The sequence below is a fragment of the Trachypithecus francoisi genome, unplaced genomic scaffold, assembly GCF_009764315.1.
Source record: "Trachypithecus francoisi isolate TF-2019V2 unplaced genomic scaffold, Tfra_2.0 Lachesis_group10, whole genome shotgun sequence".
Lineage (NCBI taxonomy): Eukaryota > Metazoa > Chordata > Mammalia > Primates > Cercopithecidae > Trachypithecus > Trachypithecus francoisi.
The window spans coordinates 127,605,813-127,632,620 of record NW_022681455.1 but is presented as its reverse complement, the minus strand read 5'-3'; the positions used below and the strand labels follow the sequence as shown (position 1 = coordinate 127,632,620).

At 47.4% G+C, this 26,808-nt stretch overlaps 1 long non-coding RNA gene across 1 annotated transcript in view; it reads right to left on the bottom strand.

Annotated features, from left to right (window-relative positions):
* Positions 1–8,082: 8,082 nt before the first annotated feature.
* LOC117088169 overlaps positions 8,083–26,808 on the bottom strand; it is a 69,144-nt gene continuing 50,418 nt past the window's right edge. The window contains exons 4-5 of the long non-coding RNA XR_004439031.1: positions 9,842–10,012; positions 8,083–8,772 (exon numbers count right to left, since the gene is read on the bottom strand). This is a non-coding gene — a long non-coding RNA (uncharacterized LOC117088169). The remainder of the gene's footprint in view (positions 8,773–9,841; positions 10,013–26,808) is intronic.

Here is a 26,808-nt window from a genome sequence, read left to right as displayed (position 1 = left end):
CACCCCTCACACAAACGGCAGAGGGTGTCGGCCTCCCTGTCTCCAGATGCCATTATCATTGCCAGCTGCGGGCAGCGGCCACTGTGAGTGGCTGGACCTGGGGGGCAGTGGTCTGTGAAAAGCGTCATCAAAGGTGCAGTCCCCTTTCCACCATCCAAAGGGGATCACCCTGAGTGTGGATTTGAGAAGTCTTGGCATGGGGATTTTTAAACTGCCCCTTCGATTGGCTGCGTTCTTATTTTTGGCAATCGATGCCATTTGAAAGAATGGCCATTTCTTCTAGCTAACAAAAATGGCAACTGGGCGGGCAGGACCTGCCCAGGTGGAGGAGAGGTTGAGACCACACCCACATTGGGGCAAACCTGTGTCCAAGTTGCCAGTTTGAAGGATATCCATTCCTGCAATTAAGGATTGGGATGCACATAGCAGCACTACCCGTAGGAACCCCAAGTGAAAGCAACTCAAACGCGCACCACGGCAGAATGGGTGAATAAATGTGCCTGTTCCCAGCATGGAGCCTGCTACAGCCTGGAGGTGAATAATCCACAAGTGTAGAGGCGCTGAGCTGAACAAGCCAGACATCGAAAGTACGTGTTGTTTTCCATGAAGTTCAAAGCAAGCAGAACTAACCAGGCATGTTAGGTTGAGGGCATTCTCTCCGGGAGCACAGCAGGGGGCAACACTGCACAGACTCCTGCCCTCATGGACTTATGTTCTGGAGGGAGGACTCAGGCAATAATATCAATAAGTAAACCTCAGGGACTTATGTTCTGGAGGGAGGACTCAGGCAATAAAATCAGTAAGTAAACCTCAGGGACTTATGTTCTGGAGGGAGGACTCAGACAATAAAATCAGTAAGTAAAGTACACAAACATGAGCACATGGGGAGAAAATAGGTGTAGAGGGGATGGGTGTGGGATCTGCATTGTAAATAGAGAAGTCACTGAAGGCTGCAGAGAGGGCGGCATTGTAAAAGTAAAAGCCTATGGAAGGGAAGGTGAGAGCCATAGAGGTATCAGGAGAAGAGCATGCCAGGAGAGGGAGCAGAAAGAGCAAGGGTCTTGAGGCAGGTTGCTTATGGAGGAATAAGAGATGAGCCTGACTGTGATGTGGTGAGTGGGAGCAGTGGAGAGGAGGGAGTTTCAAAGGGGTAAGGGGGAGTGGGGACAATAGAGAGCCCTGGGAGCCTGTAAGGACTTTAGCTTTGACTCTGAGGGACAAGGGGCTGTGGCAGGGTTCTCAGCAGAGGGACGGCCCCTTCTACTCAGGATTTACAAAGGCCACTGTGATTACTGGGCTAAGGGTAGTGTGCAGGTGGACAAGGCAGGGGAACAGGAAGACAGAAAGGAGGCCAACACAATGCTCCAGGGAGATCCAGGCTGGAGGTGCTAGCAGCCTGGGCTAGGTGGCTGTGGATTTGCAGATGGAAGAAGTGGACCCACCTGGGCAAGGCTGCAGCGTTGGGTGTACAGAATCAGGCAGTGGATGTGTGGGTGGGATGGATGGCCAGTGGAGATGCCTGCTAGGAGGTTAGGCCAGAGACCTGAGTTCTGGACTTGGAAACAGTCAGCTCAGACACTAGGTGAATGTCTGGGAGCTGTGGGGTGGGCCTGAAACAGTACAAGGAGGAAGAAGAGGGCCAGGGACCAAGCCCCAGGAAACCTTCATATTTAAGGAATGGCAACGTGACCCCGTGGGGGGAGCTACAGAGGTAGGAAGAAACCAGGAGCTGAGTGACGGAGCAAGGCCATTCTCACTGTGAGACCTTCTGTGGCTCACATCTTCCTCTCTTTTCCCTAGTCCGGAAGCTCCATGAGGACAGGGGTGGGTCCATCAAGTCCTCTGTTAGGTCCCCAGAACTGAGCGCAGGACCTGGCCCAGAAGGGGTGTAGCAGACCTTGTCAGATGAATACATGCCAGTGTGGCTGATGGAGGTAATAAGACAATGACTGTTCATCAAGGTCTGTGGCTGGTGAGGAAGTAGCACGTGCATTCTGTAGGCTGCAAGTCTCAGCCCCTGCACACCGGGAGGCTCAGTGGCCCGTCACGCACGTTGGTGGGAAGGAAGGACAGCTAGTCCAGCCTCTGTCAGGTCGTGCCAGTGTCCTCCCATCTCATGCAGACACAGGCTCAGCCAGCCCACCACCAGAGCCTCCCCTGCGGGAGCCACATCTGCTCTGCCTGTGCTCTTTCCCTGTGTTTTGCAAACTGTTTTTATTTTGCCATCCAAGAGACACAATTGGGACTTCTGTGTCAACGCAGATACGCGCCCTCCCCTCAGATCCTGGTTCAACGCTGAACTCATAAGCCAGGCTGTTAAAAAAAGCAAAATGTGTCTGGCTTGATAGCTGGCTCTGAGTGCAATGGAAAAAGCCAAAAATAAACACTGTAAGTTGATGACATCCGTACCATCCGTGGGCACGGGGCCCAGGCTGGGGGCAAAGCGAGGGAACAGTGTACAGCCCATCGGGGCTTCCTAAGGCAGTCTCGGGCCCCAGCTGACCATGAGGGTGCAGTGCTCTGCTACGCCACCAGCCTCCCTTGGGCACCAGGGACCTTCACGCCCAGGTACTGTGATGCCAGGCACTCAAGCCTCCTGCCTTTGTCTGCTTGCCAGAAAACCACTGCCTGGGGCAGCCTGAATCCTCGGAGTTTGTTTTTCCTCCCTGCTATTTTTCTTGCCATCTGAGAGGTGCCAGTGCCCCTGTGGGGTGAGTTTTGAAAATGGCTTTGTCTGGACAACAGAAAGTCACAGCCATGCTGATGGTGTACGGTTACCTTGGTGACTAGAGAAGAGTTTGCTCTCCTAATTCCATGGATGAGGAAAGGGTACTGGGGAGTCCTGCCTTTTCCCTGCATGGCTGTTGCTGGCTTCGCCTCCTTGGACACTCTTCCCCACAGTCTAGGTGTCCTGCAACCGCCTTTGGTTACCATTTTGATGAATATTTTATTGGAATCAAACTTTGAATTGACATGACACCCTCTTCTTTGTCTTTTTACTCAACTTTATTCTAAACAACACAATTTGTGTTGGTTATGGATCTTTTTCTTAAAACACAGTATTATAAATACAAGATAATTGAAAATGTGAAAACATTTCTTGCACACCCCATGGGAAGCCACCCCTGTATCTGTGTGATCCTTGTCTGGGGGTCGCTGCCCACGCACCTCCGTCCCCCACCCTCGGAGCCCTCTGTGGCCTCCCAGCCCCTGCAGGTTGAGTGGAAGGCAGTGCTCAGGCTTTGAGGACGGGTTATCGATCACATCCACCTCCTCAGGGAAGTAACCCGTGGTGCATTGTCAGACTTTTATTTGGAACATGAATTGCTTGAAAGGTTTTAGACATCGTGTTGACATAAAATGCATACACGGAAAGGGCACAAACTACAGCCTGGTCCCATAACCCCACGCCCAGTCTCATTCCTCTCCGTGCATGTTACACACGTGAGTTCCACATTTTGCTCACTGCTGCCTCCTCAGGGCCAGAACAGTGCCCAGCGTGCTGTAGGTTTTCAATACACGCTGGTTGAATAAATGTGTGAGTGAGTGGAGACTCGGTGGGGTCTTTGCCTCCAGCCTTGTTTCTTTCTAATCTCCAGTCCACTCTGGAGCCAAAGTAACCCTTTATCATGCAATGTGATTGTATCATCTCCCTGCTGAAGATGCCCAAGTAAATTCACAATAGCAAAGACGTGGCATTAACCTAAATGCCCACCAGTAGATTGAATAAAGAAAATGTGGTACATGTAATACCACGGAGTACTACACAGCCAGAAAAAAGAATGAGATCATGTCCTTTGCAGCAACATGGATGGAGCTGGAGGCCAGTATCCTAAGCAAACGAACACAGGAACAGAAAACCCAATACTACGTGTTCTCACTTGTGAGTGGGAGATAAACATTGAGTACACATGGACACAGAGAGGGGACAACAGACACCACGGCCTCCTGGAGGGTGGAGGGAGGGAGGAGGGTGAGGATCAAAAACTTGGGGCAGGGTGTGGTGGCTCACACCTATCTATCCCCACACTCTGGGAGGGCGATGGGGGTGGATCACCTGAGGTCAGGAGTTGGAACCAGCCTGGCCAACATGGCGAAACCCCCTCTCTATTAAAAATACAAAAAATTAGTTGGGCATGATGGGGCACCTTTAATCCCAGCTACTTGGGAGGTTGAGGCAGAATTGCTTAAACCCGGGAGGGGGAGTTTGCAGTGACCCGAGATCATGCCACTGCACTCCAGACTGGGCTACAGAGTGAGACTGTCTCAAAAAAACAAAAGAAAACTACCTATCTGGTACTATGCTTATCACCTGGGTGACTAAATAAAATAATCTGCACAACCAACCCCCCATGACACACAACTTACCTATATAACAAACCTGTACCTGTACCCCTGGACCTAAAAGTTAAGAAAAACAAAAAGGCAACCTCAGGCAAATGTAAATGAAATTTCAATATCATTCTATAAGCCTGACAAAGACACTAGGCATCTGTGTAAAGCTAAAACTGCCCATTGACTATTAAAGAATTGCTGAACTAGTTTAAAATACATATGCCTGAGTGACTCTCCTTGGTCACCGTGATGAAGAGCAACCCCGTAGGGTGTGACCCAGGGATCCAACTCCCTTCCCTGTAGGCTGCACCTGCACGCTCCACTCAGTCTGCTCTGGGCACTCCTGCCTGGTCCTGGACATACAGAGCCCTCCCCTCAGCACCTGCATGTGCTGTTCTCTCTGTCTGGAATGCTTCTCCTCTGCTGGTCACCTGGCCAGCTCCATCAGGGCTCAGTTTACCTCTCCTGTCCGAGGGAAGCCTTTGCTGAGCCCCATCTATCCTGCCATCTGCCTCTTGCCCAGAGTTCTGTGCAGCTGCTCCCTTGTACCAGCCAGGACCAGCAAGGTTGGGCTGCAGTGACAAATAAACCCTGAAACCTTAAGAACTTCATGCAACCCACATCTGCTTCTCACTCACACGGCGTGTTCCAGAAAGCCCAGGTCCCCGTTCCACACCATTGTTAGGGACTCAGGCTGAAGGAGGCACCACTCCTGGGCACAGCAGGGAGCAGAGAGAGTGGAGAGAACTCATTTCTGCCTCAACTGCCCAGGATCCAAAGTGGGCTGTGTTACTGTTGCTCTCAGTCTGTTGTCCAGAACTGATTACCCGGTCCCAGCTGCCTGCAAGAGAGGCAGGGAAGCATGAACTCCTTGTGTATCCTCAAGAAAGTGGATATAAAGTGGAATGGTCTCAGCTGTACCCCACCATGGACTGTCTCATGTGACATTGTAGTTGCCTATTTACTTCTCTGCCCACCCCACACCCCAGACTGAAGTTCCTTCGGTTCACAAATTTCAGGCTTCTCCTCCATATGACTCTTGGCCGCTAGCACAGTGCCCTCCTTGAAGGCCCATGAAGTTTCAGGAAGAGCCGATCACACGACCTGCCCGGCCATAGAGCACCTCCATGCCTCCACGGAGCCGACTTCCCTGGTGCAGCACGGCTGTGACGGATCATTTCTTCATCCATCTCCTCCCTCTGCCAAGTCATCAGAATATGCTGAGCACCTATGGAAAACCCTGAACACACTCCGCCTGTTCTGTCTGGTTTTCATTTTATGTTGTGCTGTTTTTTTGGTACAATAAACAAGGTGAAAGCAAGGAAGTCAACAATGTGGGGTTTGAGGGGGTTTCAACAAATGACTGCTGCCTCGCTGTGTTCTGTTTTGAGCACGTGCATCCCTGGTTTACACTGAGAGCTGGAAAATGGCGCTTGGATGGCAGCCAGGTTTCCGGGGGAATAAACACCTCCAAAGGGACAAATGTTTTTCACAGACTGTGAGTGAAATGGAGACTCAAATATTTAAAAATAAATATATAAAAAAGAAGAAAGAAAAGAAAAGGCAAGGAGATCCTGCTGACCTTAGTTCCCAAATGAGCTAAAAACAAGTTTTTATAGTAATGTTTTCTGCTTCCAAAGAAACAAAACTTCGTATTTTCACTACTCTCAGAATAAGTATTTCTGTGTGTCGCTACTCCCAGAACGAGTATTTCCAAAATGTCATTTTTGAGATTGAACAAAGGGCTTCAGTCTTTAAGCCACAAGTTACTCATCTGTAAAATAGGAATACTGATAATTCCTCACTCCCTGGGTAATTATGAGGATGAAATGAATTGTTATACAAAGGATATAGATCGGGGCCAGTGTGTGGTGAGTTCCATATAATTGTTAGTCATCACTGTCTTCATCATCACCATCATCATCATCACTGTCATCACCACAATCACCACCATGATCATCAGCATCATTGCCACCATCATCACCATCACCACTGTCATTATCATCACCTTCATCTCCACCACAATCACCATCATCATCTTCATCATCACCACCATCACCACCACTATCATCACCACCACCATCATCATTACCATCATCATCACCACCATGATCATCATCACCATCACCACCATTATCACCATCACCACCATCACCACCATCATCATCATCACCACCATCATCATCATCACCACCATCACCACCACCATCATCATCACCATTACCACCACCTTTATCATCACCACCATTGTCATCACCACCACCACCATCATCATTACCATCATCATCACCACCATGATCATCATCACCATCACCACCATTATCACCATCACCACCATCACCACCATCATCATCATCACCACCATCACCACCACCATCATCATCACCATTACCACCACCTTTATCATCATCATCACCACCATTGTCATCATCACCACCACCATCATCATTACCACCATTGTCATCATCACCATCACCACCACCCTCATCACCATCACCATCATCATTACCATCATCATCACCACCATGATCATCATCACCATCACCACCACTATCATCATCACCACCATCATCACCACCATCATCATCACCATTACCACCACCTTTATCATCATCATCACCACCATTGTCATCATCACCACCACCATCATCATTACCACATTGTCATCATCACCATCACCACCACCCTCATCACCATCACCATCATCATCACCACCATGATCATCATCATCACCACCACCATCATCATCACCATTACCACCACCCTTATCATCGTCATCACCACTATTGTCATCATCACCACCACCATCATCATTACCACCATTGTCATCACCATCACCACCATCACCATCATCACCACATCATCATTACCACCATTGTCATCACCATCACCATCATCATCACCACCACCATCATCATCATCACCACCACCACCATCATCATCACCATTACCACCACCCTTATCATCGTCATCACCACTATTGTCATCATCACCACCACCATCATCATTACCACCATTGTCATCACCATCACCACCATCACCATCATCACCACATCATCATTACCACCATTGTCATCACCATCACCATCATCATCACCACCATGATCATCATCACCACCACCATCATCATCACCATTACCACCACCCTTATCATCATCATCACCACTATTGTCATCATCACCACCACCATCATCATTACCACCATTGTCATCACCATCATCACCACATCATCATTACCACCATTGTCATCACCATCACCATCATCACAACCACCATCATCATTACCACCATCATTATCATCATCATCATCATCACCATATTCAGGAACCTGGGAATCTGGTGTGATTAGAAATCAGGTGTGCAACCTAGCAGAGGGAAACTGGAAACCCAAAGTTGACTACAGGCAGAGTACAGAATTTCCTCTAGGCTTTAGTTCCCCCAACTGTAGAAATGGAGACAGCAAAAGCTCGTGCCACCAGCTTAAGAGAGTTTGAGCTACGGCAATGCAGTTACTATTTCCATGACTGCAGACAGGAAGGTGTCAGATCTATTATTGTTAATAGTAATGTTTATTTTGGAAAAGAGGGTCAAAGTAGGATTAGTTAATATATTTACAATCTGTATTTGTTCTCAATCTATTTATGGACCCAGAAATGAAGGTGGTCTAGTTCTCTAAAATGCAAAACATTGATGATAAACAGAACCTCCAAACTGGGCAGTTTTCCATTATCCCTGGCTTTGGCTTTGGGTGAGTCTTTCCACCTACTTGGAATAACGCCCCTCCCCTCTTCTTCTGAGAGTTCCCACTTGCCCTCCATGCTCAACACAGTCGCTTTTCACTTATCAAATAGTCCAATAATCTAAAACATGATCACCCCATCATTGTCCCTTTATACCCAGCAGTCGGGGTAGGGGGATTAATTTTCCCAAGGGATGGTTGGGTAAAGCAGAGCTGAAGTATTAAAAAAGAGCCCATACCTTTCTGCCTAGCAATTTAATTTTAAAATTTACATTTTAAAAGCTTTACATTCTAAGCATTTGTCCTGGAGAAATAATCATGGATTTGCAGCAGGCACTGGCTCAAGGGATGATCACCCCAGCACTGTTTTAACAGCAGAATAATGGGAGACCACCAAAATGTTCAGCTCAGGAGATGGCATGCTTGCATGCTGGAATACTAGGCAGATATCAGAAATGTTTTTATGGGAAAAGAAAACATTTAGTAAGATGGAAAGATGCTATGATGTTTCAAGTGGAAAAAAGACAACATTCAATATAGCGAGGGTGGCCTTACATCCTGTTGTCCCAGCAGGTGTATCTGACCTTCCCCTCTCACTCTTCACACTCCCAGTTAGGACCATGAAGTCCTGGGTCACCTTAAAGTTAGAATGCAGAGCAAGGTCCCGTCTTCATGGAAAACATTGCCTGTACTTCTTCCTAGAAAAATGACCAGAAGAACATGCTGCAGACATTGGTGGCGGTTGCCGCCGGGAGCAGTGTTAGGAGCAGAGCTCCCAGATGGCCCATTTGGCACGGCATAGCACCGCTTCCTGCCCATTTTTTCCTGGTGTAATTCATCAATTAATCCCAGTGTCTTCTCTCACTTCTGAAGTGCCCCAGTTTGGCTAATAAATTACATGGTCACCATAGTTTTGAGAGATTCTTATGGTGTTTTTGCCCATCTCTGTTTTCTAAGCGTTTGTCATCAAGAGAATAAAACTGGAAAAGTGCAGCATGCCTCAACCAAAGCACCACCTTCCTCAGAAAGAGTTCCCCGATCCTCCTGCATGAGACACTCAGGGCTGAGTCCCCAGTGTCCCTTCTTGTCTGGCACATGGCAGGTGATGGTATTCAAAGAAACGAGTGCCAGGTGTGGTGGGTCATGCCCGTAAACCCAGCAATTTGGGAGGCCTAAGCGAGTGGGTCACTTGAGCCCAGGAGTTTGAGATCAGTCTGGGCAACATAGCAGACTGCCTCTCTGTCTCCACTAAAAATACAAAAAATTAGCTGGCTGTGGTGCCATGCTCATGTGGTCCCAGCTACTCGAGAGGCTGAGCTGGGAGAATCACCTGAGCCTGGGAGTTTGAGGCTACAGTGAGGTGAGATGGTGCCACTGCACTCCAGCCTGGGCAACTGGAGTGAGACCCTATATTGAAAAAAAAAGAAAAGAGGAAAGCCCAAAGCCCTCCCCTAGCCACGTGGATGACGCTGTCCTGCTAGCAATGGGAAGAAATTAAAACACTCCTCATGCAGACATAGAAAACATGCCTCCTCCAAGGATTCCGTCCCACCTGCTGGTCGGCAAGGCCGCCCACTCCCTCTGTGGGGGATATTTTCCTGGCTCCATTTAGCTGGTGTTTGCCCCCCGTGAGAGCCCTCCATGTGGGAGAGGACGAAATTGACCCAGGAGCCAAGCCTGAGACAGAAGCACTGAGTGTCCACCTTTGTACTGTGCAGAGCTGCAGTGCACTCCTGTCTATTTTTTCAGGGAACTTTTTCCACTCACCTTTGAACTACCTTGAAACAATAAAGTGTTCTCTTTTGACAGGCTGGCCTAATGGGGAGGTTGACCTGATGTCCACTCTCCTACCGAAAAGTGACGATGCAGCTGCCGGGCCAAGGAGGGACGTTGTGTGACCAGTTCAGAGGCAGGAGTTCACGCGGCTGCAGTGACCCTCTGCAAAAGGAAGCAACCGGACATTTCCTCTACACATTGTCTCTTTTGAAAAGTTCCAAGTGAGGAATATTTGTATTTGATTGTTTTTCTTTCCTTGCATGCCAGCAAAAACTTGCTCAGTTTAGGAGAAACGGAGAAAAAGCCTGGGTTATTAAATTTTAGCGGACAATCATGTTCAAGCCAAGGAAAGTGCGCGCTGACTTCCCCAGGAAGAGCTACCTCTGCCCAGCACCCATAACCGCCCCAGACCAAGAGGCCCGAGCACAGTTTTGGGACATAGATTTCAGGTCAAGTTGACTGTCATGCTTACAACCCTTTAGTGCGCCCTGTTACTTGGGCAGGGGATCTCTGTCTGCTTTTACCTGGAAATCACATGGGCTATGCATAAAAATACTGAGCCTGGGCCTCGCAGGCCAACCTGAACCTCCAGGTGTATGTGTATGTGTGCGTGTATGTGTGTGGTGTTTAGGTGTGTGTGGTTTGTGTATGTGTGTGGTATGTGATGTGTGGGTGGTATGTGTTTATGTGTGTGTGATGTGTGTATGGTGTATGTGCGTGATATGTGTGGTGTGTGTGTGTGATGTGTGTATGGTGTATGTGTGTGATATGTGTGGTATGTGTGTGTGTGGTGTGTGTATGTGGTATGTGTGTGGTATGTGATATGTAGGTGGTGTGTGTTTATGTGTGTGTAATGTGTGTATGGTGTATGGGTGTGATATGTGTGGTGTGTATGTGTGTGTATGTGTGTTTATATGTGTGTGTGATGTGTATGATGTATGTGGTGTGCGTGATGTGTGTGGTGTGTGTGATGTGTGTGGTATATGTGTGATGTGTGTGGTATGTGTCCATGCATGTTTATGTGTGTGTGTGGTTTGTGTATGTGATGTGTGAGCATGATATATGTTGTGTGTTGTGTGTGTGGTGTGTGATGTGTGTGGTATATGTGTGATGTGTGTGGTATGTGTCCATGCATGTTTATGTGTGTGTGTGGTTTGTGTATATGTGATGTGTGAGCATGATATATGTTGTGTGTGTTGTGTGTGTGTGCATGTGTGCTTTGATTCTTTGAAAAATTCATCAAGTGACTAATATGCTTTTGTTATTATTTTTTTAAGGTCACCAAGTGACTCTAACATGCAGCCAGGCTCGTATCACAGCTGCTGGCCTCAGTCCACTTGCACGTGGCTTCTTGGTGCCAGCACCGGTGGCCCCATCCCATGGGTGTCTCTGGCTGAGGGAGCATGCTTAACCCACGCAGGCGCAGAAAGGGTTGCTGTGGGGTGGTTGGCCCAGGAACAGCCTCTGCCAGCTTGGGTTGAAGGATCAATACCCCAGCTCCCTCACCGCTCATGCAGACCACCTGAGGGGTGCTCCCCACTGTCTCTAGGAAGCCTCTGATGGGTCCGAGTCCAGGTGCCCCCGGTGAAGCCTGACTGTCATCACTCCCCACCGTGGCTTCCTTCCCTTCTCTGTCACACGTCCTCATGCTCCTACTAAGCTTCTTGGGATCCACCCAAATAAACTCCTGGCACTCAGTGCTCGTCTTGGGTCTGTGGACAGTCCCTAGAAGAAAACTTGACAGTTTCCAGTGAGCCTGAAGCACTGCACAATCTGGCCACATGGTGTCCCCTCCTCGGTACCCCTCCCCTTGGCCACCCAAGCTTCCTGTGTTTGCCTTGAGTGTCCAGCTTCATCTGTGCCTCTGGATGCAGTGCTCAGCTTTGAACACCGTTCCTGTCCTTACCCTTCCCTTAACTGTCTAAATCCTACACATCCTTGGACCCCAAGTAATGCCCCTCTGTGGGACAGCCTTCCTCAGTCCCCCTGCCCATCCTTCTGGTTTCTCAGCATTAGAGCATCTGCCCAGACCTTCTTCCCTTGGTGCCACCATTTCTCTCTGTCTCCACAGACACCATCTGTGTCCAATCCAGCTCCCTGCTCTCCTGTTCTAACACACTTCACCTGCTCCCAGCCCAGCCCCGGGGTGCTGAACCCTGGCAGCCCATGGGCATCCCTGGCAGCCCTTGAAAAAACATTGACCCCCTCAGTCCTGCCCCTCAGATTCTGCTTTCTGGGGGTGCAGCCTAGATTTCTGGATTTCTAGTGCACAGCCCAGGCTGAGAAACCAGTGCTAGAATCTCACCTCACTGAGCTCCAGCCACACAAGCTCCTCTCTGATCTGTGGGCATGGCCAGTAGAGCCCACGCTGGGCCTCCGCACACGTTGCTGCCTCTCCCCAGAATGCTGTTCCTGTCTCTTCCATGGGGATGGCATTCCTTCATTTTTCCCTTCGGGTTTAACTCCATCGTGAATTTTTGAGAAGAGCCTTCTCTGATCACCCCAGCAGTGCTCTGTTTCATCAAGCACTGGCCACAGTCTCACGGTCTTGTCTGCTTGTTGATTTTCTGTCTTTCCCACCTGGAAGGTGAGTTCCAGGAGGGCAGGGATGGATGTCACTCACCATTGTGGCTTCATTTACTGAATGAATGAATGAATGAATGAATGGATGGTAAATTCCAGCTTATAGTACTCCTGCTCTTCAGGGCACCATGCCAGTTGCTTTGCAGGAGGCCAGGCTGGTGGCCTCCACTCTTCTGCTTTTGTGATTCCAATACTCAATTCCAAGGCTCATCTGAAACCATCTTTTCTCTTCTGAAAGGAATCCACACCACCAGGCTCAAACCTGCCTCCTTCAGCAAGCCTCCCCAGGACCCTCCTCACACGTTCCCTGATGACACGTTCAGGCACACACATTTATCGTGCACCAGCTGAATGCCAGCCGCAGTGCTTAGGTGGAGATTCAGCTGTGAACAGTATCATTGTAGAGCAAGCCAGACCTGTGGTGCAGAACCACAGAGGCAAGGAACCACAGCACCAGAGATTGGCAGGGCCGGGGACCATCTCTCCCATCACCCGTCTCCTGAGCTAGATGGAGTTGGGCTGCTGAGTGGTACACAAAGCATCCTAGGGCTCCTGTTCTCAAACCATTTTCTTGTGTGTGTGTTTTTTTGTTTCTGTTTTTGTTTTTTTGTTTTTGAGACAGAGTTTCGTACTCTCACCCAGGCTGGAGTATAGTGGCGCAATCTCAGTTCTGCAACCTCTGCCTCCCGGGTTCAAGCGATTCTCCTGCCTCAGCCCCCCGAGTAGCTAGGATTACAGGGGCCTGCCACTGTACCCAGCTAATTTTTGTGTTTCCGGTAGAGATGGGGTTTCACCATCTGGCCAGGTTAGTCTCGAACTCCTGACCTCGTGATCCGCCCACCTCGGCCTCCCAAAGTGCTGGGATGACAGGCCTGAGCCACCGTGCCTGGCCATTTTCTTGTTTAAGATGAACCTTTGCTGCCTCTATCTGCCTGGTGTTTGCACCCAGTGCAAGCTCTCCATGTGGAAGAGGAAGAAATTAACTGAGGAACCAAGCCTGAGACAGAAGCACCAAGTGTGCACCTTTGTACCCTGCAGGGTTGTGATAAACTCCTGCCTGTTTTCCAAGGATTTTTTTCTACTCACCTTTGAACTCCCTTAAAAAAAATAAAGTGCTCTCTTTTGACAGGCTGGCCTAATGGGAAGGTTCTCTTCCTTCTTTTTGGCTGGGACTCAGTAAAAGCTTTTCCATTATTTTAGCAGGGCTTATTGAAGAATAATATTAGACAAGGGGCAAAGACTTCAGGATAATAGAAGAGCAGGGTACTTTTTTTTTTTTTTTTCCTGAGACAGGATCTTGCTCTGTCCCCCAGGCTGGAGTGCAATGGCACCATCATAGCTCACTGTGGCCTCAAGCTCCTGGGCTCAAGCAGTTCTCCTACCTTAGCACCCTGAGTAGCTGCAATTACAGGCATGTGCCTGGTGTTTGTTTGTTTGTTTTGGTTTGGTTTTTTGTAGAGGTGGGAATCTCACTATGCTGCCCAGGCTGTTCTCAAACTCCTGGGCTCAAGCGATCCTCCTGCCTCTGCCTCCCAAAGTGCTGGGACTACAGGTATGAGTCACCACACGTGGCTAATTCTTTAAAAAAAAAAAATTGGTAGAAATGGGGTCTTATGGCCGGGCGTGGTGGCTCAAGCCTGTCATCCCAGCACTTTGGGAGGCCGAGACAGCGCGGATCACGAGGTCAGGAGATCGAGACCATCCTGGCTAACACGGTGAAACCCCGTCTCCACTAAAAAAATACAAAAAACTAGCCGGGCGAGGTGGCAGGCGCCTGTAGTCTCAGCTACTCGGGAGGCTGAGGCAGAATGGTGTGAACCCAGGAGGCGGAGCTTGCAGTGAGCTGAGATCCGGCCACTGTACTCCAGCCTGGGCCACAGAGCAAGACTCCGTCTCAAAAAAAAAAAAAAAAAAAGAAATGGGGTCTTGCTTTGTTGCCCAGGCTACTCTCCAACTCCTGGCTTCAAGTAACCTTCCCACCTCGGCCTCCCAAAGTGCTGAGATTACAGGTGGGAGCCACCATGCCTGGCTAAAATGCAAGGTCTTACATGTAAGAAGAATTTTTGTTGTTTGTTAGTGTCTCTCAAACAAAATAAACTTTTAAAAAGCTATTATTTATTGAGCACTTCCCAAGTGCTAGACATTCTGCTAAGCTCTTTAAATGTTAGTTTAACTCCACAAAATTTCCAGCTTTATACATCAAATAGGCTGAAAGCGAGTAAACTCACATGGATCAAACTAAGACATTCCATTTCTTAAAAGTCCAGGGGATAACTGATAATATCCCCATTTTACAGATGAATAAATTGAGGGTCAGAGAGGTTAAGTAATTTGGCCTCAGTCACACAATTCATGAGAGTGGCAGAGCCAGGATTTAAATACAAACATTGATTTGTGTAATAGGAACACTACATGCTGCTAATCTCAAGTGTGGAATTTTAAAAAAATTCACTAAATTTGGAGTCTTTTTGACTCCAAAATTTCACATTTGAGATTACCGTCATGTAGTGCTCCTATTACACAAATTAATGTTTGTGAAGTGCTCAGAATGGTTCCTGACAAAGGAACTGCTACATAAACAAGGTTAAATAAGAATAAATTAAGAAAGTATTTTGTATTCATTCCAATAATTGTTACGCATTAAATCCCAGTCACTCAACACAAAATCCTCTATATTTTGCTGTGTTTGGCCCTAAAAGCCTCCCAGTCCTCCTCATGCTCCATAAACCACCAACACAGCTCCAGCGCCCCCTGCTCCATCCTCCAAAGTTCACGTCCAGAGTCTTCTTGCCCACGAACTTGTCACAGACGCCGGGTCAGATAAGTCTCTATTTTTCTCTTGGAAAACGTGGAAACCACCACAAGGATCATTTCTCCTTTATCACCACAGAGTTATAGAAATGTAGAGATGGAAAGTTCCAGGCAGAACATCTAGTCCAAACTCCCCCACATCAGAGCGTCTCCTGAGACCAGGAGGCGGGCGGCAGAAGACCTGGGGGTTAATCCCATTATGTGCCCAAACCCAATGTGTGGTCTCGGGCACGTCTCATCACATCTCTGGGTCTGTAATTGCCTGTGGTGTGAGGATTGAGCCTGATCTTCTGTGTGTGTGTGCGTGAGAGAGAGATTCACTTTACTGTTATTATAAACAAACACGTTCTCAGATCAGTACAAGTAGCTTCAGAGCTGATATTAATAGAAATTATTCCAAAATTATTCTTAGGTTACAAATAACTACTATCCCACATAAAAAGGGGAAAAACCCACTCAGTCAAAGAAAGGGTATCCTGCATATGTTTCGATGGCAATGAGTTTATGCATTCTCTGATTTTTTTCTGGCTAGTTACCCACCACTTCTCCAATGGGTTCATTCAATTTCTTGGAAAATCATATTGACCAATGAGAGTATCTGGGCCACATGGACATTCCAAATTCATGGTGGATATTGCTATTATGAAAATACTCAGGTCTAGGTCTTGAGAATTCCTCTGCCAAAAGATCCCAAAAGGCTTTATGGAAAACATTAGTCACGCCTCAAAACTGCCCATTGAGGCAGGTCAGTATTATTATCCCCATTTTAACAGAAGGAAAACTGAGGCAATTATAGTTAGATCACTTCCCCAGGGTCACATAGCAAGTCAGTGGTACAGTAGTAGGAGAGGACTGGAGCTGATCTTTAACGTTTGTTTTTAGATTCAAGATTCCGTACGTAAGATCATGTGATTTCACCATGAAACGATATGTCCTCCTGAAACGTAACATACTCACACAGCATGACCTCCTGGGAGAGGGCCGTCGGCTTCCACGTCGCCTCCTTCTTTTCCCTGTGCATGGTTTGGATAGGTCGTTCATGTACTCAGGGCAACATGTACAAGGTACAAAAGGGTTTACAGTGAAAAATAGCTTCACCCTGCTCACACTTCCCTCAGCTGCCCTGGCCGCCTCCCGGGAGGCAGCAGCAGCGTTTTCTTCCTGTCCTTCTGGAGCCAGTCCGTATGTGTGAAAGCAGTCACATGTGGGTGCACCTCCAGCCCACTGGGCACCGGCCACACACCTCACTCACCCCTAACCTGTTTGGGGCGGACCCCCTTCCTCTGGGTTCTCCAGATGTCCTGAAACCGTCCTTTCTCCTCTGACCCCTTTCTTGCTCTTTGTTTTGGAACCTGATGTCCAGCCTCTAGGACTAAGACGATGAGAAATTCAGGCCCCAAAGGACCTCCCTGTATCCCAGGGAAGAAGAAGCTGGCAGAGGAGGCCAAATTCGGGGAGGGGGTGGAGCTGGCTAAATGGAAGGAGGGGCATGTCTCATTTCCTTTGGGCACTAAGTTCGAACGATATCCAGAAAGGGAAGAGAGAGAAATCCATCCAGGAAGAGCAGGGAACATCTTTTTAGGAACATTTTTTATTACATGTTTGTCTAAAGCACTTCCCCGTCACCCCATGCAGACTGGGAAGACTGGAGGAAGAATTAGCACAGCAGATGTCCCCATGCGCCATTGCTAGCAGATTTGTGCCACATCCCTTTGCACTTGGGCTACATTTGAACTTCCTCACTGTGGCCCATGTCCTGTGGGCTCTGGCCCTGTCCACCTCCACAACCTGAGCCTCAGACCCCAACCCACCCTGGCTGCACAGCCTCTTTGTCTGCTCCTCCATCTCCAGCTCCTGTCCAGCATGGGGCTTCCAAATGTCCTTGAAGCGCCATTCACTCCCTCCTCTCAAGGAGACGCACAAAAGTGGCTCATCCTCCTGCTTGGCTATGACCTTAGAGAACTGCGCTAGGCCCTAGGTTTGCACTCACCCCTCCCCAGAGATTCATCATCGGGTTCTACATTTTCCCATAACATTTAACACAGTCTGAAATTATTACATTATTTACTTATATTTTACCACATTTATCCTATGTTTACTTATATATTGTTCTCTCTCTCACCACTGGGGTACAACGTCTATGAAAGTGAGGGCTTTGGTTCGCCTTGTTCCCTACTCTCTCCCCAGTGCCAAGAAAAGCATGTGCCAGGTGCTAAGTACCTTTACCGAATTGTTCAATGAATAATAGGAAAGTTCAGAGTATATACTTTCCCCATTTTCCCAAAGATTTGCCAAAAATGTGGTAGAGCCGAGCTCTGTCTTGCCAGTGGCATGGCATCCCTTTGTGAGCCCTTGCTTAGAAATAAAGCTGGAGAGGGAAGTCAGGAAGTAGAACCTCGGTTCTCAAACAAGGGCATTGGTTCCCACCGGGGCAGCCCTGGGAAGATGGTGTGGTTGGCCAAGGTCTGCCCATTTCCAGGCAGGCCTGTCCACAGACCCACAGCACCTCTCCTAGGCTCCAGGGTGCACACCCTGGCCAGTCCCCACACGTGGCCATGGATGGAAAGTTCTGTATCTGTGCCACTAGGCAGACGTGGCTGCACAATTAAGAAACTGAATTTTAGTTTAGTTGGTTTAATTTTATTTCAAATTATTATTTTAAAGTTTTACTTCAGTTATTATTTATTTATTTATTTATTTTGAGACGGAGCCTCTTGCCCAGGCTGGAGTACAGTGGCGCGATCTCAGTTCACTAAAACCTTTGCCTCCCGGGTTCAAGGGATTCTCCTGCCTCAGCCTCCCAAGCAGCTGGGATTATGGGTGGCTGTCACCATGCCTGGCTAATTTTGTATTTTTTTGTGCCCAGCCAAATTATTCTTTAAAATTATTTAGCTAATTGCTACCATATTGGACAGTGTGGCCCTGGCCTGTTATGCCAAGTCAGGAAGCTGCATTTCCTCATTCATTCCTCAGGACAGCCCCATGAGAGGTAGCTACTGTTACTATCCCACTTCACAGATGGGAAAACTAAGGCCCAGGGAGGTAAATAACTTGCTCAGGGTCCTCAAATAGGGAGCAGTGGAGCCAAGATTCCAGCCCTGAGCTGGCACTCTTCAGCAGCGCACAGTCCACCCTCTCTGCACTCTGGCCAGCGTCAGCATCACCTCCAGGAACAGTGCATGCACCGGGAAGGACACAGCTTTGGAACCATCTGCGTGAAAATGCAAATGTTTACGTTCGCATTGCAAACCCCACTGTAAATCAGCTGTGACTTTGGACAAAGCCCATCATTTCTCTAAAGCCCTAACATCTACGGATTGCATCTGCCTTCCCTTCTTCCCCATCCCCACCCCCAGTAATTCCTGCTCCACCTTCAAACCCCCAACATACATCTCACTCAAACTCCCTTTCAAAGGCTGGGTGCAGTGGCTCATGCCTGTGATCCCAGCACTTTCAGAGGCCAAGGTGGGCAGATCACTTGAAGTCAGGAGTTCAAGACCAGCCTGGCCAATATGGTGACATCCTGTCTCTACTAAAAATACAAAAATAAGCTGGGTGTGGTGGCGTGTGCCTGTAATTCCAGTTACTCTGGAGGCTGAGGCAGGAGAATTTCTTGAACCCGGGAAGCGGAGGTTGCAGTGAGCTGAGATTGCTCCATTGCACTCCAGGCTAGGTGTCGCAGTGAGACTCCATCTCAAAATAAACACATACATACATACATACATACATACATACAACTCCCTTTCAAGATCAGCTCCCTGCATTTCTGGTCATCAGTTATTCCTACTCTAGTAGGTGTTCTGGTTATCTCTTGGTGTATAACAAACCACTTAAGGATTGAAAGCGACATGATTTCATGGGTTGGGAATTCAGGAAGGGCTCAGCTGGGCAGCTCTTGCTAGAGGTCTCTCATCTGGTTGTCATCTGATGTTGACTGACATGTCAGATGGGTATCCAGGACGGTGCACACATATGTTAGTGGTTGGGGCTGGACGTCACTTGGAATCTCGGCAGGTGGCAGATTAGAACCTTCACGTGACCCCTCCATGTGGCTTGGTCTTTCCTCTGCATGGCATTTGTGTCCACCAGAGTGAGCATCTCAGGAGATGCAGGAGGAAGCTGTCAGCCTTCCTGTGATCCATTCTTGTGAGTCCCAGAAGGCCACTTCTGCAGCTATTGATCGAGCAAGTCACTAAAACCAGCCCAGGGTCCGGGGAAGAGGATTACAGCGCAGCTCTTGATGGCAACATGGGAACAGCACTTTGTAAGAGAACCATGAACGAGGGAAGTACTGTCATGGCCACTTTTGTAAAGTAAAATCTGTCAGAGAATGAAGGTGAAATACGTCCGTGTGTTCCCTTTCTCAAGGGACTTTGCATTCAAATTTGATCTTTCATTGACACGCTGCAAATGAGTTTCCCAGAAAAGAATACTTGGTGTCCTGCTGCCCTGCCAGGGTCTCCCAGCACTGCTTTCACTTTCCTGTATGTGTGTTGTCAGGGACACCATCCACACAGTTCTCTGTAGGGGCTCCATCTAATTTTCCCACAAAATTTCTATAATTCGTAACAATAACTGTCGCAATACCTAACATTTGTTAGGAGATTTTTATGGAAATGGTCAAGTGCTAAGAACTTTCTATATTTCTTCTCATTTAGTCTCTCTGAAGGGGTAATGATTCCCATTCCAGGCGGCTGCATGATGGATCCAAGATCTAGATGATCTAATTAACAAGTGGGGAGTCAGGCTTCTTAGCAAAATCTCTCAGAGTGAACCCTGACCGGTACATTTGACACACACAAACGCACACACACGCACACATATGGGTTCATATTGGGAGTTAGTTTGAATGATTGTGGGGGCTGTCTGAAGAAGTCTGCCATTTGTAGGGCAGGAGGATGGGAAGGAAACGCCCTGAGCTGGAGCTCCATGGGCCCAGCCAAGCTGCACCATCCACAGGTGGGAGCTCTCCTTCCCTCCCTCTCTTAGATTATTGTAACAAGTGTGTCATTTCCAGCTTGAGGCAGCTAAAGACAGTGCTACCAGGAGCTCACACAGATATCTTGGTGCACCAAGACACAAGCTTTGCCAGGGGATATGCTTAGGAATGGAATTACAAATTATAGGATGTCCTCAACTTCGACTTTCTAGACAATTCCAAATTATTTCTTCAAGAGGTGTCCTGGCCAATGCAGCATTTTCCATCTGAGGAGCTGCAGTCAGCCTCCAGGTAACCTCTGCTCACTGGTTCACGTCCTGTCCTCTGAGACCCAGAGGCCCCTTCCAGGTCCAGTCCTCCTTGCCTGTGAATGCCACAGCACAGGGGCATAGTAGGTGCTGAATTAAGTATCTGTTGTCTGAATGAACAGAGGAGTTAAATTTGAAAACAGTATGTCCACCCTCCTGGTCTATGCTGTTCAAATTCTTTCCACTGATGACCTATGCCAGCCTATAAGGCATCTTTATACCAATTAGATAAAGAGACCCCTTTGGATGGGCAAATTGTGAAAATTCCTCCGCTCTGCACAGAAGCGGTTACAGTGGCTTATGGCATGAATGGTGGGACCCAAACTGCGTTTCAGCCCCCGATTGCATTGGTAAAAGATACACCGGGAGGCAATCCTAAGCAGAGGCCCTCATTCCCAGGTCTGGTCTGTGGGCTCCGACCACACTCCTGTGGATCAAAGTTCTTCAAAGGCAGCAATGGTCCCCAGACTTTTTGGCACCAGGGACTGGCTTCACGGAAGATAATTTTTCCAGGACCAGGGGTGGGGAGGACAGTTCCGGGATGATTCAAGTGCATTACATTAATCGTGTACTTCATTTCTATTATGATTACATTGTAATATATAATGAAATAATTATACAACTCATGATCATGCAGAATTGGTGGGAGCCCTGAGCTTGTTTTCCTGCGGCTGGATGGTCCCATGGGAGTGGTGGGAGGCAGTGGCAGGTCATCAGCCATTAGATTCTCACAAGGAGTGTGTGACCTAGATCCCTCACATACGCAGTTCACAGGATTCATGCTCCTATGAGAATCTAACGCCGCTGCTGATCTGACGGGAGACGGAGCCCAGGCGGTAATTTGAGCGGTGGGGAGTGGCTGTGAATACAGACGAAGCCTCGCTCACTTGCCTGCTGCTCACCTACTGCTGTACGGCCTGGTTCCTAACAGGCCACAGATTGGTACCAGTCCATGGCCCGGGGATTTGGGACCCCCAATAGCAGCATTCAGAATGCAACATGGTTACCAAGCCTTTCTAGTTCCCAGGATTTGGGACCTCCAACAATAACATTCAGAATGCAACATGGTTACCAAGCCTTTCTAGTTCCCAAGAAAGCAGTTTTTCTAAACAATGCACACAGAGAAGTGAGTCCAAAAAGCATCACAAGATTCCTGTTGGTTCAGTAGCTTTCAGGAAATGAGAGTCACGGGCGAATCTAGCCCAGGAAGCCCCCCAGTCCCATATTTAAGGTTGAGTCTAAATGTCAACCCAGGCACTGCTCTTCCACCTTCTGTTCGGGAGTCTCAGTCTGGTTTCCCAGGCAGGATGCTAGGACACAGGGCTCCCAGATGGCATCGTCACACCACGGCCCCCACGGCAAGAGGATACCGATAATTCCAGGGCTCGACTTCCAGAAAGGGACTTGACTCAGACACTGTGGTTTGGAATTAACCTGCTCAATTCAACTAACTGGGGAGCAAACCAGATTCCACATTAGAGGGCACTGTCTGGGCTGAATGCGCTGTGGAAAGCGGGCAAACATGAGTGGAACTTCTTAGTAAACAAAGGGCAGCCCTTGGCAGCCTGCACGGTACCAGTGTTTTCTAAAATGGCATTTTATTGCCTACATAATGCAATTTCATGACAAATTCTGGGCCGCCTTCCCACACCCCATATTAAGTTATTTCTTTTTATTATACTCATTTTATTGATGATGTCATGACACGGCCCATCAACCCTTAATTAAAACCACGGCTACAATGTTAGGCCTCCTTTAAACCGTGAAAACCAGGGTTTTGGAGGAGTCCTTTAGGAGAGTTTGCTGCTAGGACGGACAAGGACCTCGCTTGCTCCAGGGCAGTCATTGTGGGTTTCCAGAAAAAAAGCAAGAGGTTCTCAGAGGTGCTGGGGTATGGGGGAATTCAGGGTTGTTAGGGGATGAACTGTGTCCTCCAGAAAAAGGTGCGTTGAAGCCTTAACGCCCCGGTTCCTCTGAAGGTGACCTCATCCGAGGGTCATTGCAGATATAATTAGTTACGATGAGGTCATACTGGAGTAGGGTGACCCTAATTGAATATGACTGGTGTCCTTATAAGAAGGTGGTCATGGAAACTCACAGAGACGCACAGGAGGCAACACCACATGAAGATGAAGGCAGAACTCAGGGTGATGCTTCTGCGAACCGAGGGACACCACAGGTCTCCAGCAACCACTGGAAGCTGGCGGGGGGCCTGGGGAAAACCCTCCCTCACAGCCTCCAAAGGAATCAGCCCTATCGACACCTTGATTTCAGACTTTCGGCCTCCAACACTGTGAGACAACACATTTCCATTGCTTTCAGACATCCAGTTTGTGGTGTTTGGTTAAGAAAGCCCCAGGACACTCACACACAGGGTTTGATTGCGTCTTCCTGAGTTTAATCACCCCAACCTTGAAACGCCCCACATGCAGGCAAATTCTGTGTTTCCCATCAGAACCACAGTCACATCTCCCTGGCCTGGACATCAAAGGCATTTTGGTGGGGATAGGATTTGCTCTGCAGGGGCCCCCAGCTTTGACCATAGTTATAATAAGAACATGCAGCATTTGGGGAGAAATGCACCCACATAATTAATTATAGAAAGGCCACTAGGGAGGCTCTGAGAGTTTCTAGGGTTTGAGTTTCTCTTGGGTTCAAAAAAAGGGCTCGGAAAAACTGGATATCCTTCCAACACAACAGATCCCTGTTTTTCACGTAGCACAAAGTTTGAGAACCCGTCACTGAGATCATTGATTCTGGGAGAACATGTTTGTTGCATCCTCAGGGAATTCTTGGTCCCCATTTCCAGGTGGGGAAACCAAGGTTGGCAAAGGCAGCTGTGGGCCCAGATCACAGCCAGAGTGTTGCAGCCTCAGTGGCCAGCTGGCTGTGGTGGCTGGACGTGGGCTCGCTGGGCACTGGTGTGTGGATGTGGAGGAGATATACACGCGTGCGTGTGTGTGTTTGTGTGAGAGAGAGAGCATGTGTGTGCGTGTGAGAGAGAGAGAGAGAGGCCTTATCTCCCATGAGAACGGTAAAAACCTATGTAGTTAAAAATCACTCTTGAAAAAAATTGCAGTGAGATCTGTTTTTACTGACTTATTAATTATAATATTATCAACGTACTTAGTGAAATTTAAGCAATGGCAAAAAAAGACAGTTGGCACCTTGACAAGCAGACCCCTTCAACAGATTCACTTGAGTAAACATCACCTCCTTCCAAGGAGTCTTCCCGGAAATCTCAAGTTAAGCCACCAACAAAATCAGTCTTAGTAGCACCCTGGTTTTTAAAAATAACAAATTGTTGGCTGGGCACAGTGGCTCATGTCTGTAATCCCAGTACTTGGGAGGCCAAGGCAGGCAGATCACGAGGTCAAGAGATCGAGACCATCCTGGCCAACATGGTGAAACCCTGTCTCTACTAAAAATCCAAAAATTAGCTGGTCATGGTGGCACATACCTGCAGTTCCAGCTACTTGGGAGGCTGAGGCAGGAGAATCACTTGAACCTGGGAGGTGGAGGTTGCAGTGAGCCAGGATTGCATCACTGCACTCCAGCCTGGTGACAGAGCAAGACTCCATCTCAAAAGAAAAAAAAATAATAACAAATTGTTGTTTTCTAATTAAAAAATAAAAATTTGTGGAAAAATTAGAAAACACAAAATAAATGTATAAAATAAAATTTCAAAGTGACTATAATCTTATCAATCAAGGTTGTGCCAAAGATGTCGGAATATTTATTTCCAGCTTCTTTACATGTCTGTGTATGTGTGTGCAATTTTGAATTCCATTTTTATATATTTTGTAATACTTATATTACCATTAGAAATGACATTATAGGAGTGCTAACTATTAATATCATTAATAACTTCATAATTATAATTGTTGGCGCATGTCTTTCAATCTTATTTGCCACTTGTGATCGTTGACAAAGACTCAAGAATGGAAACGTCAAGAAAGAGCGCTTCTCAGCCATTGGGGCACTGTGGTGGGGGGCGGATTGGAAGGGGTGTTAATCACCAGGGGACTGCTTAACTGGTCATTCCACCAGGCTTATGTTCTTGGTTTTTAAAGAGCTTGGTGCCTGTTCACTGTGCCATGAACACAATAGTTACATCATAAAATAACTTTCACAACGATGACAACCACAAACTACCAAATGCCAGACACTGCGGTGAGCACCTCCTGGGCACTGAACCATTCTCAACACCTAATCCTCACAGTGTTCCTACCAGGTGGCTCCGATTGTCATATACACTTGATGAGGCAACGCAGGCAGCAAAAGCCGAGGTGCTGCAACTCAGCCACACTGTATACCCACCGACAGGGTACAGGAGACTGAGATCCAATCATTTCCCTTCCCAAATCCCAAGCATCTCCAGGGACCTGGAGTTGGAATTTGTGCATTCTGCATAGATACTGCACTCTTTGTGGATGTCTGATTGCATGTGCCTAGCTGCATTGCAAAGGAGCTATTCTCCTGGCATCTTCTGCCCGGGGACCTGGGATGGTTTTATCTGGTAATTCAGCCTAACTAGTCACTTTTCATAAATCAGCTTGAATCCTACCTCAAAATCAACATGAAAAGGCCCATCTTTGAATGTTTTTGCCCAGAGCTTACGGTGCTGTACATATTCCTTTCTTTTTTATTTTTTGAGACGGAGTCTCGCTCTGTCGCCCAGGCTGGAGTGCAGTGGCACGATCTCGGCTCACTGCAAGCTCCACCTCCCGGGTTTACGCCATTCTCCTGCCTCAGCCTCCTGAGCAGCTGGGACGACAGGTGCCCGCCACCACGCCCTGCTAATTTTTTGTATTTTTTTAGTAGAAATGGGGTTTCACCGTGTTAGCCAGGAAGGTCTCGATCTCCTGACCTCGTGATCTGCCCACCTCGACCTCCCAAAGCGTTGGGATTACAGCCCTGAGCCACTGTGCCCAGCTGGTGCTGTACGTATTTCTAAGCAACAGAAAGCAACCTTTCCCCAATATTCAAACCTCTTCAAGGAATTTAAAAGAAAAATGTGTGGTCAACTTTGAATTTTATGTGAGCATTTTTTAAAGAATCTATTTACATGCACCGTCAGCATGTGGTTTTACTGGAGGTAGAGTCAGTCTTCCTCCAGAAAAACATTAACATGTTATCAAGCACGAAAATCAGAAAAACAATTATTCTGCACTTCAGTAGATTATGTTGATGTAATGATCATGCAACTATTTGGGCTGATAGGAAACTGCATCTAAGTTCTTACTTTGCCCTGGATATTTTATGGCTATTTTGGGGAATAAGGCACTGCTTGTTGCCCTGGGTGTGAGTAAGGTGGCAGTGGAAACTCACTATGCTAGTACAGCAGTTAACCTAGGGCAGGGGTTCCCAACCAGGGGTGATTTTGCTGCCCAGGGACAACTGGCAATGTCTGCAGAGGTTTTTGGTTGCCATTACTTGGAGGGGAGAGTGCTCCTGGTCTCTACTGAGAAGATGCTACCAGGGACTAAATGGTGTCCTACAACAAAGAGTTATTCCACCCAAAGGTTGGCAATGCCAAGGGCAAGGAACTCTGATCTAAGATAATTTGTCTTATACAAATTATATACTGATAATATAATATTTAAATTTATATCATGTACAATATAATTTATATTATATTTGAATATTTTTAAACATAATTGTAATTTTAATATTTAAATGTATGTATATAATGTACAATATAATTTATATTATATGTGAATATTTTACAACATAATTTTAAACATTTAGATTTTATAATTTTATAAATACAAATTTTAAAATTATATACGTATATATAATCACACACATATATGTGATTCACATACATATATACATTTCCTTATTTGATGCAGGCACCCAGTTGAGCTGATTGCAGTCTCCACCTCCGCCCAGTGGAAGATGCCATGTTTCTGCTTCCTTGGTTAACTCCTTGGTTTGGTGGAGGACATCCTGCAGCAGCTTTCTGAGAAAAGGTGCACGGGAAGTGTATTTCTTGACCCCTTGAACTCCTTCAACCCTCCTGTTAGATGGATGGCCTTGTCGAGTTGAGAATTCTCAGGTGGAGATGCCTTTTGTTCACAATCTCCGGCTTTTCTCTGCATTTTCCAGCCCCCCAATGTTGCCACCAAGAAGTCTGGAGTTTTGTTCACTTCCAGAAAGATTTTCTTATCTTTCTCTTCCAACTTTTGCCTTGAACTTTTTCACTTAGGCTATCGTATTTTTCTCTGCTAAGAGCTTTGTGAGGAATATTGTTTTTGTTTCATGAATACAATATTTTATTTTCTTTCTCTGAGGTTATTCATGGTAGCCTTTCT